Consider the following 15841-nt stretch of genomic DNA (forward strand, 5'->3'; position numbering starts at 1 on the left):
ATGCATTGTGTACAACCTTCTAAGTTTTCAGAAGTAAGAGATTTACCAAATGTTTTGTCACTGCATAAAGGGAGTTACTATCCTTGAAGTTTCCTTGCTACTTGTTATTTAGGCCCTTAACTAACCACATATCTCAGCTTGTTATTACATGAGTATCTCACACCTTATATCAGTTTCTCTATTAGTCAAGTTACACTGCAGCCGCAGATAACCCCAAAGTGTCAGTGACTAAAACCAATAAAGTCTTACTTCCCACTCTCACCTACACATGCTTTGAAGGTCAGTTGTGGCCTTTGCTTCATGTCACCCTTCCTAGGAAGCCAGGCAAGAAGAAGTTCTGTCTGTGCTGCCAGCTTGCTGGGGCCTGTGCTGTTCAATTTGGTCATCACTGTCTATATCCAGCTATCGGGTCCTTGAAATGTGGTTTGTCTGATGTGAGATGTGATCGTAAAATACATGCCAGATTTCAAAGACTTAATTATGGAGAAAAAAAAGAATGTAAGCTATCTCACAAATAATTTTTAATATTGATTACCTGTTGAAATGATATTTTGGACACATAGGGTTAAATAGAATATAGTATTAAAATTAATGTTACTTTTTTCTTTGAACTTTTTTAGTGTGCCTACTAGAACATTTAAAAATGTCATAGTGGCTTGCACTGTATTTCTATTGGATGCTACTGGCCTTGGCAGAAAAAAAGGAAGTGTGCCAAAGTACATACTGGCTCTTAAAGTTTCCACGTGGAGGTGACACATATCATTTCTGCTCCTATTTCTTTGTCCAAAACAAATCACATAGTCACTCTTGACTTTTCCAGAGCAAGGAAGTATAATTGAACCGTATTCACTCAGGAAACCCAGACTAATTTCGTCTACAATACTAGCAACAACTACACACCCTTTCCTTAAACCGTTTCATTAATGCTACCTATACGACAGACAATAGTAAAGTCAATAAAGGCTAGATGCTGGTCTCCCAAAAAGCTCTGAATGATGAACTAACATGAAATAGACATTCCTGGAGCAGGAAGAAGAAACACTTTTAAGAATCCAGGGCAACCCTGCTCAGGAGCGGTGATACACACAAAGGTTGGCCACCAGGGAAAAGCTGCAGGAGGCAGACCCTCTCCGTGTGGAGCAATCAGAGATGGAGAAGTTTTCGGTGAGTCAAAATGTGACAAAATATATAAATAAGAGGCGCAGAGGCTCAACCACAGCATCCAGGTATTTAAAGCAGTCATGAAACAAAAAGCAGTTTTTGCGTGTGCACGTTATATGTCAGTGGAGGAACTGTGGGGGTGGTGGCTTAGCATAAAGGCAGGCAGGAAGCCGGGGCTGCCACAGCTAAGAATGTGCAGAAGTTATGGATGTGGGTTGCACAGCAGGTCTGCAACCTGGCAGCCAGCCGGGCATGATGCACGATGCACGATGCAGCCGGATGCACAAACAAATCCAACACCAGGGCAAGGTTGTGAATCAGACCACCTGTTGAGCAGCACAGCAATGATGGGTCAAGGACAATAGTGAGAAGAGGAGAAACATGTGGCCTTAAAGCACTGCAGAGAAAGGCCAGAAAAGTGGCCTGACACAGCCTGGAGGGAAAGGGGCAGAGCAACATAAACAGAAGCAGGGGTGCAAAGCTCCGAGAGGAAACCTCAGTACTGCGGGTAACCTCCAGCCCCAATGGGGCCACTTCCTGTTTGCTTCCTTGTGCTACAGGAGCTGCCACTGGCTTAGTCTGGGAGCCGCTGGCTGGCGGGGGCAGGTATGAGGGGGAATGTGCTGGGCGTAGGGAGCATTCACAGAGATCTCGATCAGAGAGATCCCGACATTTAACACAGAGCAGAGAACTACACGCTGGGGTCTTTGGCCCTCAGGTGGCACACCAAAAAGATATGAGATGTCTTTACAGGTGCAGGGTGGCTCCGGGACCCATTTTCAATGACACTTGCTCATCCAAGAGTGGTCCCGGTTGGCTCAGAGCCAGTCACATTCTCTCGCTTCGGCCTTCCTCGTGATCCGTGCATCACACTGACAAACTGGCTGCCGAGCCAAAGAGGCGGGCGGGCAGCATGACTCACCCCCAAGGCTGACAGTAGGACAGGAAATTGTCCCCAGGCTGGGCCGGCAGCGGGGTAAGCTGCCTTCTGAGAGCTCACTCGATAGTTTTGTTTGTTGGTCTAGTTGCTTGACTGGGTGGTGATAGCAGCCTCGTTTGGGGTTTCTGCCTCCTTCCTCTTCTCTTAGCATGAAGACCATCTGTGAGCTTGGGGGTGGGGGAAGGAAATGCACCCGACTGGAGCAGCAGAGAGAGGCTGGGGACTGGCTTTCTGAGAGCGTGAAGGGAGTTGGCCCACTTGCTCGGGGGCCATCGGGCTCCTTTGTGGGAGGGAAGAGGGGAACTGTACCTTTTGTACTGGAAGCCCAAAGAAGGAAGGATTAGGAGGTGAGGAGAAGGCTTGAGGGGAGTGGCTGGGGGAAGGGCCTCTGCCCTCCTGTTTTCCTACCGCACTCTCCTAGGGACCTCCTGTGGCTTTAAATGCCATCTGTGTGTGGATGGCACCCAAATCTAAATCCCTGCCTTCAGGTCAGACCCGTCCTCCACCCCAACCCCACTCCCAGCCCTGTCCCAGGCGCCTATTCCAGCTTCCCCCGGGAGGTCCCCTTGTGCTGTCTCACAGACATCCCACACACTGCCACAAATATATTTACCTCTCAGGTTTCCCTGTCCTTGTTAATGTCACCACCACATGGGTCAGTCTCATATTGACTCCTCTTTTTCTCACTGGTCACACCGAAATCAACGGTAAGGCCTATTGATCTGAGCCCTGGCCGGTGGAGCCACCCTTCATTCCTTCCCACTCCGCCGCCACACGCAGGCTGCGGCCTCCCCCCCCCCCCCTTCCTCTTCAGCCTCCTGCAACCCATTCTCATACACTTTGAAGTGAAAATGACTTTGGAATTTCAATTACTCTGAGTTATTCCCTCGCCAATGACTTCATTGATTCACTTCATAGATTCACATCTGAGTTCCCTCAGGCCTTAGCTCCCGCTGGGACCCTGCCCCGGTTCTGGACCATTCTTCCCAGCTCACTGGGCGTCTGCTCTGCTGATTTTCTTTCTGTCTCTTTAACACACCTACCTCAGGGAGTTTGCATGTGCTGTCCTTTCTGGCTGCAACACTCTTCCTTCCTTCAACGCTTGCATGATCACTGCCTTCTCATTCTTTTTCTTCTACCTCATGTCACCCCCTCAGAAAAGCCTTTCCTAAATAGTCACCTTCCCTTTTTATTCTGTCTCTGCCTCTTGCTCTTTTTGTTCAAAGTGTATTTTGCCATTTGTAATGATGATATTTTGTTTGTTTGTTTGAGACAAAGTCTCGTTCTGTTGCCCCAGCTAGAGTGCAGTGGCATCATTATAGCTCACTGCAACCTTAAACTCCTGGGCTCAAGTGATCCTCCCACCTCGACCTCCCAGAGTGCTAGGATTACAGGTGTGAACCACCACACCTGGCCTGTAATAATGTCTTAACTTAATGTTTTCTTATTTGAGCCACTAGCCTTCAGCCAGAGCCTTGCATACAGAAGATGCTCAATGTGCTTTGCAGTTATTTTTTGGTCCACGCATCTCACGCCTGAATTCCACCATCAAAGTTGTCTGAAAGTCCATTGGTCGCCCAGAGTGTGTCTGTCCAGTAGACTAGGGGAATGGCTACCATGAGTGTCACCACGCAAATGTCCAGAAATTGTGCTGGACTAAAGGTGCTAACATGTCAGAGAAATTTGCCTTATTGCATGAGTAGGGTTGTTTTTCAATCTGTGCTTCGACTTCACAGCATTAGCTGTTCACTCAGCTGTAAGCAGGACACCGTCACATGCTTTAGGCCTTGCCCAGGACACATCTGATCACTGCATGAGGACACTCCTCTTGGAGCACAGCAGGAGAGACATGAATCCTAGAGGTTTGCTGGACACCTGGCAGGACATGGGGAGAGCTCCCAGGTTGTCCTTGGTGCTGACACACTGAGCTCAAGTCAGAATAAATAGCTCTATTTCATAGTAACTAGACTTTCTTGCACATCAGGTTAGAACAGAGCTGATAAGACCTGCTTTCTTAGAGGAGCAACTCAAAGGAAGGAGAAGGGTCCAAAGGGCCAAGGGAGGCTAAAGAAACATTAGCCAGGGCGGTATGGGAGTGCATGAAACCAGAACGTAGAAGTAACACTGCATTAGGAGGAGGGTGAGGAAAGACAGGAACACGAGTGAAGCAGAGTGACAAGCAGGAAGCAGCCTTGGAAGGCATGGAGTGGACAGGCTGGAAAGTTTCTCCGACCTGCCACCACCTCCCACAGCAAGGGACCTGCCTTGGAGTCTCCAGCCCGGTTGGGTGCCAGAAATTCCACCTGCTCTGCTCTGCTCTGCTGAAGAACTGTGTGCCTGAATGGCCGTGAAATTTCCCCACAGTGTGAAGAATCGGAGAGGTTGCATCAGACTGTTGGCAAGGCACTCAGACAGAAACACCGGTCAGGAGGGGAAGGGGAGAGGCGAGCCGAGACAAGACAGGCCGTGCTGCGGCATGAACGGCTGCTTGAGCACCAGGTGGAGTGTGAGCCTTCAGGGCCAGGATTCCAAGTCCTGTTTCTACCAAGTGACTCATCAGAGCTTATCCCACAGCACTGGAGTGGAACGGCAGATCACAAGGTTCTAGGAAGTTCTTCTGTTATATCACGTTGAGCACCCAGGTTTTTATATTCATGCCCAGGATTTAGAGAGAGTGAGAGAGAGGGAACCATATTTTAGTTTGTACACTTTCCATTACAGGGACAGAAAGCCAAAAAATACAATTTATTTACTCAGAAAACTGGAAGGTTAGAGGGTAGGAAACTTCAGGCATGAATTCATTCAGTGGCTCAAACCTCGCTATCAAAAGCCAGCCTGTCCTCACACCCCTGGGTCTGGCTTCGTTCTCAGGCTGCCTCTCTCCATGTCCAGCCTCTCTTCCTTTCTCTTTCTAAGAAGAGCAAGAGGTGTTATTTCTCAGTAGTACTCAGGAAGATCTCAAGACTGGCTCTGTTGGGACCGATTTAGCCACATGCCTGTCTCCAAACCAATCGCTATGAGTAGGGGCATGGAAGACACTGTTGGAGAGGACTAGGGTGGTATGGGGAGGAGGCTCAGTCCCACTTGAGCCACAGGGACTAAGGGTAAGAGAAGAGCAATTTCCCAGAGAAAAAGAATAACATTGTTAACCAGGAGAAGGAAGAATGGAGGCTGGAAAAGCAAACACCAGATCACAAGGGCACTGGGATAAACCAAGGTGGGCGTTGGAACACAGAGCCAAGCGAGCATGGGCTGAGCGAAATCAGCATGGGTACTGGAGGAGCAGGGGTGGGAGTGGACCTGTGGGACGATAATCAGCAGGGTGGTACCTGGGATGATTAAGGGCATGGATCTGTGAGCAAGGTTTAGCCCAGGCTCCCTAGAAAACAGAGCCCAAGGCAAAGCCTAATTGTTAATGGTTCACTGGGAGGTGTGATCCCAGGTCAGCAGAAGTGAGGAAGAAAGCAAGGAGGGCTGGAAGGCTGAGGCAGTGTGGCTGCTTTGTGAAGAGACACTAAGGGCCTTCTCGCTAAAGGGTCATCTCCAGACATACCATACTGGACAACAGTCCATTTGAGGGAGGGATGGAGAAGAAACTGATCTGCCATCTCCATTCATCAGCTTCCCCCCACAGTTAACCCCCATGAACTGCCATGATGTCGCCTGGCCCCTTCAGAGTGCGAAGCCAGAAATGTCTCACCTGCCATATGGTGTTGCAGCCAAGTGCATGTAAGGAAGTAGTGGGAAGTGCCAAAGCCTCTGGACATTGGCTGCAGGGAGTAGAACATGGCATTGGCAGGGAGCTGATTGCTGGCGAGAAGCCAGCAGAGAGGGCCCAGGAGGTAGGTGAAGCCATGAGAATCCAAGAAGACACATAGAATGTGTTTGACACAGGATTCATGTTTTCAAGTGTTTTGTGTTTTTTTTTAACAACTACTAGCCCAGCACTTTGCACATAGTAAACCCTCAATAAACGCGGGCTCGTGAATCTGTGCAAGGCATTACACTAGCAGCTTGGGATAGGCTAGCAAGAAAAGCATGGATTGCAGGCAGATAAAGTCACTAACAAAGCTTAGGGATCGGTTAGTTCATTGTGAGGAGACTTCTGCTACACTCAGAGCAGGCTGGACTTCTGCAACATGCACCCCTACCTTAGGTTCCGTGGTGTAATCACTTAAACATTCCCAAATAATGCAACTGGGGGATGGCTGCCAGAGGAGTAGCAAATGACGTGCAAAGCATTATATAATGAATATATGGTCTCTGCATCTATGGATATATATGTGATGTTGCAGATGGTGCATTACTCATAACTTTTTGCGATATGATTATTAAAATGTTAAACTACAATAGCTCACTCCTACAACAATGATAACTAACAATCACACAGCACTTACATGTTTAAGCCTCCCAGAGGAAGAACGACAGGTTTTGTTAATCTCTTTGCTCACAGGTACTTTTATTATCCCCATTTTTCAAACGAAGAAACTGATGCCCACAGTGTCAAGTATTAATAATTTACGAAGATCACATAGTTAATAATCAGTAGAGCCAAGAACCAGACTCGGGCAACCGGCTCCGGAGTCTGTGCTCACAAATGTTACATTATACTGCCTCCAGCATTCTTTTCTTTCCTCATAATGGAGGCAGTGCTTATGTAAATAGGCCATGGGTTAATATCTCTAGAATATTGGCTGATAAGCCTCTAGCCACCAAACTTGCTGCAATGCTGATTTTAGCTAAGGGCCTCTCTGTTTCTGTGCTCTGGGGAAAATTTTTTCAAATCCCCTAATTTCCATGGGGTGGGGAAGTCCCCAGGATTTCTGAAAACTCTCACCAATTTAAGGCCTCCAGATCCCCTCTGACTCAGCCCCCTGCCCCATAGCTTATTGTCTCTGCTTTATTTCCCACAAAAACCCTGATGCAGAAACAGGTCACGTGGCTGATTTTCACGAGAAATCCAGTTACCTCAAGCTCTTTGTGAGTTTTGGCAAGTTTTCTGAATGTGCGTGGGGTCAGGGGAAGAGTCACCTTGTGCAGTTCATAGTGTTCCACTGAGCACAGCATTTGCTCGTGTCTCTGTTCTCTGTCTCCTCTCTCTTCCTGCTCCTTCAGCCCACCCCAGTTGCACGTGATCTCTCCCTTCCTCAGAAGATTGCAAACCATCTGACACCTACACCCTGCAGGGACTTAGTTACTCTTTACCAGCTTCTCAAGGCTTTACCCATAAGAAAGGGGAGACTCTTTCCTGCACTTCAAGAGGAATCATGTACTGTCAACTGAAAAGAAGACAAACTCTGTGAAATAATTTGAGGAGGTTTATTCTGAGCCAAATTTGAGTACCATGACCCAGAAGCCTTGACCAAGGGGGCTCACTGTGGCTGGGTTACAGTTTGGTTTTTTAAATTTCAGAGAGACAGGGGTTATAGGTAAAGTCATAAATCAATACATGGAGGGCATACATTGGTTTGGCCCCAAAAGGTGGGACATCTCAAAATGGGGGCTTCTAAGTCATAGGTGGGTTTAGGGATTCTTTAGTTGACAACTGGCTGAAAGAGTTAGGCTTTGTCCAAAAGACCAGGAATCAGCAGAAAGGAATACTTAAGCTAAGATAAGGGTCTTCTATCTTTTATGTGATGCTGTATCAGAATCAGGTTGGGAAGTAAACCCCATCATAAAAACCTATTTACTGAGGTTTTATCATTTGTAGGCATGACTCACCAGGCCCCATTAGAAAGGAATTTTTTGGGCAAAGAAAAAGATCAGAGTTCAGTCCTCAGTACTATTTGCCATGCAGCATTTTTTCCTCACACTATATTGTGCTAGAGTTAGCTGACACAGTAGCCAGCTCTCATAGAACCTCCGTGACTCTGATATCAGTGATACAAAGACAAAAAGTGTGTCACTAAAGATCTTTGCTTAGTCTATAACTTGCCGCAAAAGCAAGTGTCTGGAAGTGAGAAAGTAAGAGGTATGATCAGAATCATCAAAGTGCTCTTGTTTGGCAGGAGTATAGGATGTCGAGGGTGAGTTATGAGTGATAAGCCTGGAAAGATAGGATATATTTGAAGGATGCTGTCTCTAACCAGGTACAGTGTGGAAAATAATAACATTCTCATTTTCTACTTTTAATTTTCCTCTCAACACAGCCAATCAAATGGTAGAAGGAGCACTAACAATTTCTTACTTCTCAATTAGCTGGGATTGAACTTTTCTTTTAAACCCCAAACTCTGCAAGCCCAGAAATCACTTTATCTAGTTGTTGTACTCTGTGTCATCAAATACTCATTAAGTTTGGACGTAAAGGGGTCTTTATTTACAGTGCCTGTCTTTAATGTTTGGCCAAAGCGGTAGTTGGCAAATTAACAAAGACCCAAAATATTTCTTCTCTCTTGAACTAATATTTTCAGATTTGCCATGTGATGTAATTTAGGTCGGGGCTAACATTTCCTGTAAGATCTTGTATTCACTAGGTTTTAGTTCAATTCAGCTCTGCAAGTATTTTGAATGCCTGCTATTTGCAAGGTACCATGCCAGGTAATGGGAGAGATGCCAAGACAAGTATGGGTCTGTCACTGACCTTGAGAAAGCCCAGAAGAATGGATAAGATGTGAACCCAAATAACTGTGATATGAGCTATAACATCCATTGTACAAATCTTGTGTTACGGGATTTTAAGAGTTAAGAATGGTCACATCCAGTTGGGAAGATCCGGAGATGGCATTAGAGCTTGTCTTTGAAGACTAAGCAGAGTTTTGAGAGATTGGGAGGATGGGGAGAGTATTCAAGATGGGAGGAACACAAAAGAAAGCACCAGAAGTGAGAAAGCAAAGGTGTAGTCAGAAATCAGCAAAGTGCTCTTGTCTGGCAAGAACATAGAATGTTGAAGGTGGACTTTGGGTGAAAAAGCTAGAAAGATAGGACATATTTGAAGGACACTGTCTCTAACCAGTTACAGTGTGGAATATCTGCCTTTAAAATAGTAAAAATAATTGAGTCTAGAAAACCTTCCAGTCTTAACGTTATGAGCAGTTTCACCCACTGGGTGGAGGCTGGAATTTACCTTTGGGACGAAATTGCTAAGTCCATTTCTGTAAACATCACTTCAATGGGCTTTTTAATTGTGTGGACTGTGAGGGCAAGTACTCACTATTTTTCTTAAAGAAAGCCAAAATGCAGTGCAGTAACCCAAATGCAAATGATCTGGACAGTCTATTTAGTAATGTAAATTGGGTGTATCTTAAGCTCAATTATGTTCCTGCAGAGTTATAATTTTTTCCTCCATCTAGATTTAGAATTTATGTCTGAAAATTGCTGGTTGTTCTTGGGAGATGTGTTTATGGGTTCTTGTCCAAGCGTTTGTTTACAGGAGATCAGGAATGAAAACCTGGCTCTAGCAGGGTCCCTGTGAAAGGCCATCCTACTCCTGACCACACGTGGGAGAAAGGCTGTACTCAGCTCGGGGTAGGGCGTGCGGGATGGATGCGTGCTGTGCTGCATGCGTGTTACGTAAGACTGGGCAGTCTAACTTTAGTAAATGTGGTCTGGGAGGACTGAACTTGCTAAGTCACAGGAGCCTGAATAATTACTTAGAGGCAGGTTAGCATGTAAACAGATGGATGTCTTTGGTATTAATCTTCCTGGGAAGACAATCCTTCTAAATCAAGAAACAAGGTGGGCATTGGCAGAGGGAGAGAAGGATGTTTTTCTCTCTCCATGCCCTGGGATTCTGTTGGATCTGGACTCCCTCGGGGACATTATGGGACACTGGTGGCAGCGCAAGCGGACCCCGCCCCACACACGTGGAGGCCGGCCAGCATGTAGGCAGAAACCACTTTATTTAAAGGCTCTGAGGTCATGGTTTAAGCTGTGGGGTACGAGAGTCGCAATATTTAGTAGCAGTTTGACATTATTCTCTGTGTTATACTTGTGTTACCCTCAAGCATGGAATGAAGTTTTATTAGGCAGCTGCAGCCTCAGGTGTGCTGTGGGGAATGAAGGAGGGAGCTCGTCCAGGTTTTGAAGCAAATGGCCGCAGGGCTGCAGTGCACTTTCTCTGAGGCCTGAGAAGAGCTGGGTGGTGGCTGTCGGCAGAGGAAACTGCTGGGCCTTCTTCTGCAGCGCGGGAGTGCAGGGGCCGCCGCATGGACAGCGGAACAGCGCGGGATGAGGGCCCGAGACACCTGCTCCCGACCACACCTGAGGCAGGGCCAGGGAACTCCAACAGGAAACCGGGGAAATAACCAGCCAAACCCAACAGAAGAACATTCTACACGCAACTGGCTGGTAACCCTCAAAAACGTCAATTTCATCAAAAGCACCAACAGGCTGAGGAATTGTTCCAGAGTCCGGGATGTGAGAGGCATGACAACAAAATGAAGCTGGCGATCCTGGACTGGTTCCTGGATCCAAAAGTGAATGCCACAGAGGACACTTAATTATTGGGATAATTGGTGAAATTGTAATACTGGATGTATGTTGGATGATAGGAATGTATATTGCTGTTAAATTTCCTCAATTTGATTATTGCATTACGGTTACATTAGAGAGTGTTAGAGTTGTCCTTAGGAGGTATGGTCAGGTATTTAGGGGTGAAAGGTCATGATGTCTGCAACTTATTTTCAAATGGTTTAGCCAAAGAAATAACGTGCACATGTGTGTGTGTGGAGGGGGGTGAAGGGAGAGAGAGAAAAGGCAAATGGGGCACTGAAGAATGGTAATTTCATGAGTAAGGACTCCGTGCATAATAATTTATTATTAAAAGTGTGCCGTTAGTATAGAAAGTAGACTTTATTTACATGTGTCAAGTAGTATATCTTGGTAAGGCCTGGGACATACACATCATATGTTTATGCTATTTAATGCTACATTTGGAGGCATTTTGAAGATCATGTATACTGTAATAATGTCTCGTTTTCCCTACACCCTATAATGGTGATTTAGAGATAGAGCTTTTTAATGGCTTCTTTTTATGTTATGATGGAGAACAGGTGTGCTGTTTGGCATGCTTGCTTCGTTGCTACCATGAAAACATATTGACTTAAATCATTTGTTGAATCCCTAACACCTAGCAATGTCCTCATAGTGGTGGTTAATGAAAGAATGAATGAAATGAATTGAATAGCTGTATAAAAAACATTTGAAGGGGACAGTGAATCAGCATCGCTTTAAGAGATTTATAGCATAGACATTTCCTGATGAGATCAGTGGGCAGACCCATCTAGAAAAATCCCTTTCCACTTGTGTGCCGTGGTATCCTTTTTAATTCAAATCTGGCTTTAGATCTGGTTCCTCTGTGACTTGGAGATGCTAGTAGCCTTATTCCTTTCTAGCTGGGAACCTCAGCAATTGCCTCTCCTTTTGAGCTCAACCTTGTCTGTAGCATTTGCTAAGTCCACCTGTTTGATTCACAGTGTTAGAGCAGGTGATTTTGATCTTCACCATCCAGGTCCCTCCCTGGGGACTAATTCGTTAGGGATCACATTGAGTCAAGTGTCAAGCCCATTCCAAATTATTGACCAAAACATGGAATTCTTCACCATCTGGGGGATGGTCATGATGGAGACTCAGACTTGTGGGGGGAGGGGGGGAAATGGGCATTTATTGAAACCTTAAAATCTGTACCCCCATAATATGCCGAAATAAACACACACACAAAAAAAAACCCATGGAATTCTTGGTTGGAAGGAGATAACTATCGTACTGTCTTGGGATGTATCTAGTGGGGTACGCATGTAGCCAAGGAGTAGAATCGGTACATTTCAGTCAAAGCCAAAATAGAATATCTGCCCATTGTAAAGGCTATAATCATCTCTTTTCTTTTCCTCCCATTTTTGAGGTTGCCATGAATATGCACATAATTCAAAATTCCTTAAGTATTAGGTAAATTTGTTAACGTATTCTCCTGCCAGTACACTGGCATCATTAAAATTATACCTTAGAGGGGAGGGGAGACAAGGGCAATGTATGTAACTTTAATATTTGTACCTCCATAATATTCTGAAATTAAAAAAAAATTATACCTTAAATTTGATTTGACTAATGAATAAGCAAATAACACTCTAGACCAAGAAGTACTCAGTTCTAAGTGTGTTACTGCAATATATTATTGATTTAAATATGATCATCCATTTTATAAAGGAAAAGAATAAGGGCAATAAGAATAGTAATCTGTGTTCAGAGATGAAGAATATGGCAGGCGTAAGTTCATACCTGGCAATTGGTAAAAAGTTAATGGATAAAAAAGAAAAGACAGCTACTCCTTTTCCATTTTGCCTTGTGTTCTCTGCCTAGGTGATGGTCATCAGATTGCAAAAGATAAAACAAAGGCTTTCCTTAAGCCTTGGATGAGAGAGAATATTATGAGAACCCCTGACTGTTAGAAACGCTGACATAATTGAGCTACTATCTATATAATTGCTGTGGGCAAGAAGATCATGGGTAATCATAAGATATTTTTAAAGCTGTTATTCAACAAAAATCTATTGAGACCCTTCCTAAGTAACCAGTACTATGCTAAGCACTGGGGATAAAAAGAGAAATTAGACATGGTTCCTAGAGAAGGGGACACCCAGCAGGTAATATAATACACCCTAAGAAAGTGTAATGACACAGATTTGCACAGGACATCATCAGGTAACCAGTGGTGCCATGAGCATGGGCTTAATCAATCAGACAGACTAGAGGTTGATATTGGCTCTGCCATTTACAAGTCATGTGGATCTGCAAAAATGATTAAACTGCTGTGGCCCTCATTCTACATCTGGGAGCAACATCTACCTCATAGGCTAGTAGAAATGGAATGAGATAATGTAAGTAACCAACTTAACACAATGCCTGGGACAGAGTAAACACTCAGTAAAATGGTAATAATTGGGGTTATCATATGTATAAAGTATGTATTGGTGATGTTAATCCTGAGCAAAATTATAAAACTGATTGTCAAATAATGTTCTTTGGGGTTTTTGTTTGTTTGTTTGTTTTGTTTTTTGGATTTTTTTTTTCTGGTATCTAAAATGAAAAGATGTGACCACTGGGAGCTATAATAGGTTTGTTAACAAATTGGCTGCAATTAGCCTCATTTCTTTTTTGACATGGTAACCTCCACACCTAGTTACTAGCAAGTCAGATAAACAGAGGTAAGTAGACAAAGTGTTAGTGGGTGTAGCAGGGCACATGGCCAAGTCTTCTTAAGCATGCCAAGAGGCATGTGGGCAACCCATGGGCCAGTTGGTGGACAGCTAGGTGGACCGGCATGTGATTGGTTGGTCTCACCAAAGGCAGAGGCGAACCTGGAGGAAAGTGGATAGGGCCACTGTTCTGCTCTTCCAATTCAACAATTTTATGGACAAATTAGAAAAGAGCACTAATGACAGTGCTGACAAATATGATTTCTCATTAGGTAAGATGACAAAATATGATTTCTCATTAGGGAAGATAAGTCTCATGATGGATTCAGGACCCAAAGGGAGCTCTCTCTATAGACCAGAAAAATGAGTCTAGACCCCTTGAATTTTGTTTCCTATGTGTAATCTTCAAAATAGTTGTGATTATACACTAAATGGTATGAACTTACAGAGAAAACAATAAAGCTTAAGTGTTCTACTCCAGACTAAAATCGAGGAAAATGTTAAATTCCTCATCTAACTATATATGTAGGCCTATGTTCCTTCTATAGAAAATGAGACATAGCGCTGTAGATGACACAGTAGGTGACTGTGTTATACTAACTATGCATGTGGTGTAATAAGAATTAAACTCAGTTACTTGGTATCCCAGTTTTATCATTTTGGCAAATAGCTGAAACTGGCTCTCAGTGACAAAATATAAGCTTTCTCTGAGTTTTTGGATAAGCTTCCAAATTATAAGCAAATTTTGGTGTCAAAATTAAAATAAAAATATTTCTCTTCCCTAAAACAATTGATTATTCAAGCTTTTTCTTTAGTATTTTATAAAATTGACATAGATGTTTGCATAGTGTTATGCACTGAACAACAATCTATTTGTTGTTCACTATATGTCTGTTTCCATGGAGACTTATAGGTTATGTTGAGTCAAAAATATAGTATGTTGTCTTAATGAAGAATATAGCATGTACTTAAGGCAGTAAATGCTTGTTATAATCATTCTACTCCTTGTATCCTCAGCAACAGCCTTTCTAGATCTGAAAAAGCCAAGTGAATCTATATAATAATCTATGCACAAACAACCCGAGGGCATAAACTTCCAGAATCCATTAGTCCATCCTTGTATGGGGTTGACTTTGTAAGGGAAAATAACTGATTAGGCAGTAGGCTGGTGCCTCATAGTTCAGAGTCAGTGGCAGTCTATTTTGATGTGCTCATGCAAAACCCATACTGGCTGAAATAGTGTCCCCTCAAAAATTCATGCCTTTTCCAGAACCTCAGAATGTCACCTTATTTGGAAAAATAGTCTTTACAGATTTAATTAGTTAAGGTGAGATCATACTGGAATAGGGTCGGCCCTAGATCCAATCTAACTGCTATCCTCATAGGAAGATAGGAAGAGAAGCAACACAGGCACATACAGAGGGAAGCTGACGTGAAGACACAGAGACACACAACGAGGACACTTTGTGATGACAGGCAGAGACTAGAGTGATGCATCTACAAACCAAGGAACATCAAGGATTGCTGGCAACACAGAAGCTAAGAGAAAGGCATGGAACAGATTCTCCACTAGAGCCCTAAAGAGAGCATGACCCCGCCGACAGACACCTTGACCTCTGCCTCCTTTCGGCTGGCAAGTCTTCAGCTAGCACCTCCCTTCTTGCCCCTTACAGTCTGTTCTCCTCTTGGCAGCCAGGGTGATCTTTCTGAAACCTAAATCTCCTCCTGTCATTCCTCTGTGTAAAACACATAATTGCTTCCCTCATTGTCTTCAGGATAAAGCCCCAACTTCCCAATGTCAGGTGTTCCTGGTCTGTCCCCAGCTCACCTCACCTTGTCCAGCCATCCCGCACTCCAAGTACACCTGCGCTTTCCCCCATCTGGTCTCCATGCCTTTATTCCCCGAGTCTGGAGCATTATTCTCCTGCCCTTTCCCTGGTGCATGGCAACACCCCTTCTCCTGGCTAATGCTCTTCATTCTTGGCTTGCACATCTCTTCCCAGGAGGCCTTCCCTGCCCCTCCTAAGTGACCTCTGTGAACTTGATACTTCGTCCAACATTGTTCATCACTCTGTATTGCAATTGCTCGTTTATTTGTGTAGCAAGCAGGAATTTCACTCTTCACTACTCAGGTGCAAAAACTGTCACATTCCATTATTCCTAAAATTAAAATGAAATGTGCTCCTAGTTCTCACCCTTTTGACTCATAAGAACTTAATCTGTGGTCTCCCTCCCTGCCCCACACCCTCATGAGATCACCCAAGAATTCAAGTTCATGCAATACCAGAAAACTGTTTTCCACAGCAAACTGGGATGCTGCAGTTGCATGCTGACCTCTTGAGGATGGGTTCTCTGGCCAACTCAGGGATCACCCCACCCACCCCAGCAGCCCTCCCCACCGGCTGCAAATGGACCACAGAGCACTGAAGCTACTCAAAGCCTCAGCATGTATTGGGCAATCTGGATTGACTTTCCACTAAGGCAGAAATTCACCCCACCTTACACACCCCACTCCACATGTACAGCAACCCCTCGGACTCCCTGAGTCTAGGGAAACCTCCACTTCATCCCTCCCCCCACGCACACACGCGCAGCTAGGCAGTCCTGTCTT

Source organism: Microcebus murinus, chromosome 7 (genome assembly GCF_040939455.1).
Source record: "Microcebus murinus isolate Inina chromosome 7, M.murinus_Inina_mat1.0, whole genome shotgun sequence".
Taxonomy (NCBI): Eukaryota; Metazoa; Chordata; class Mammalia; order Primates; family Cheirogaleidae; genus Microcebus; species Microcebus murinus.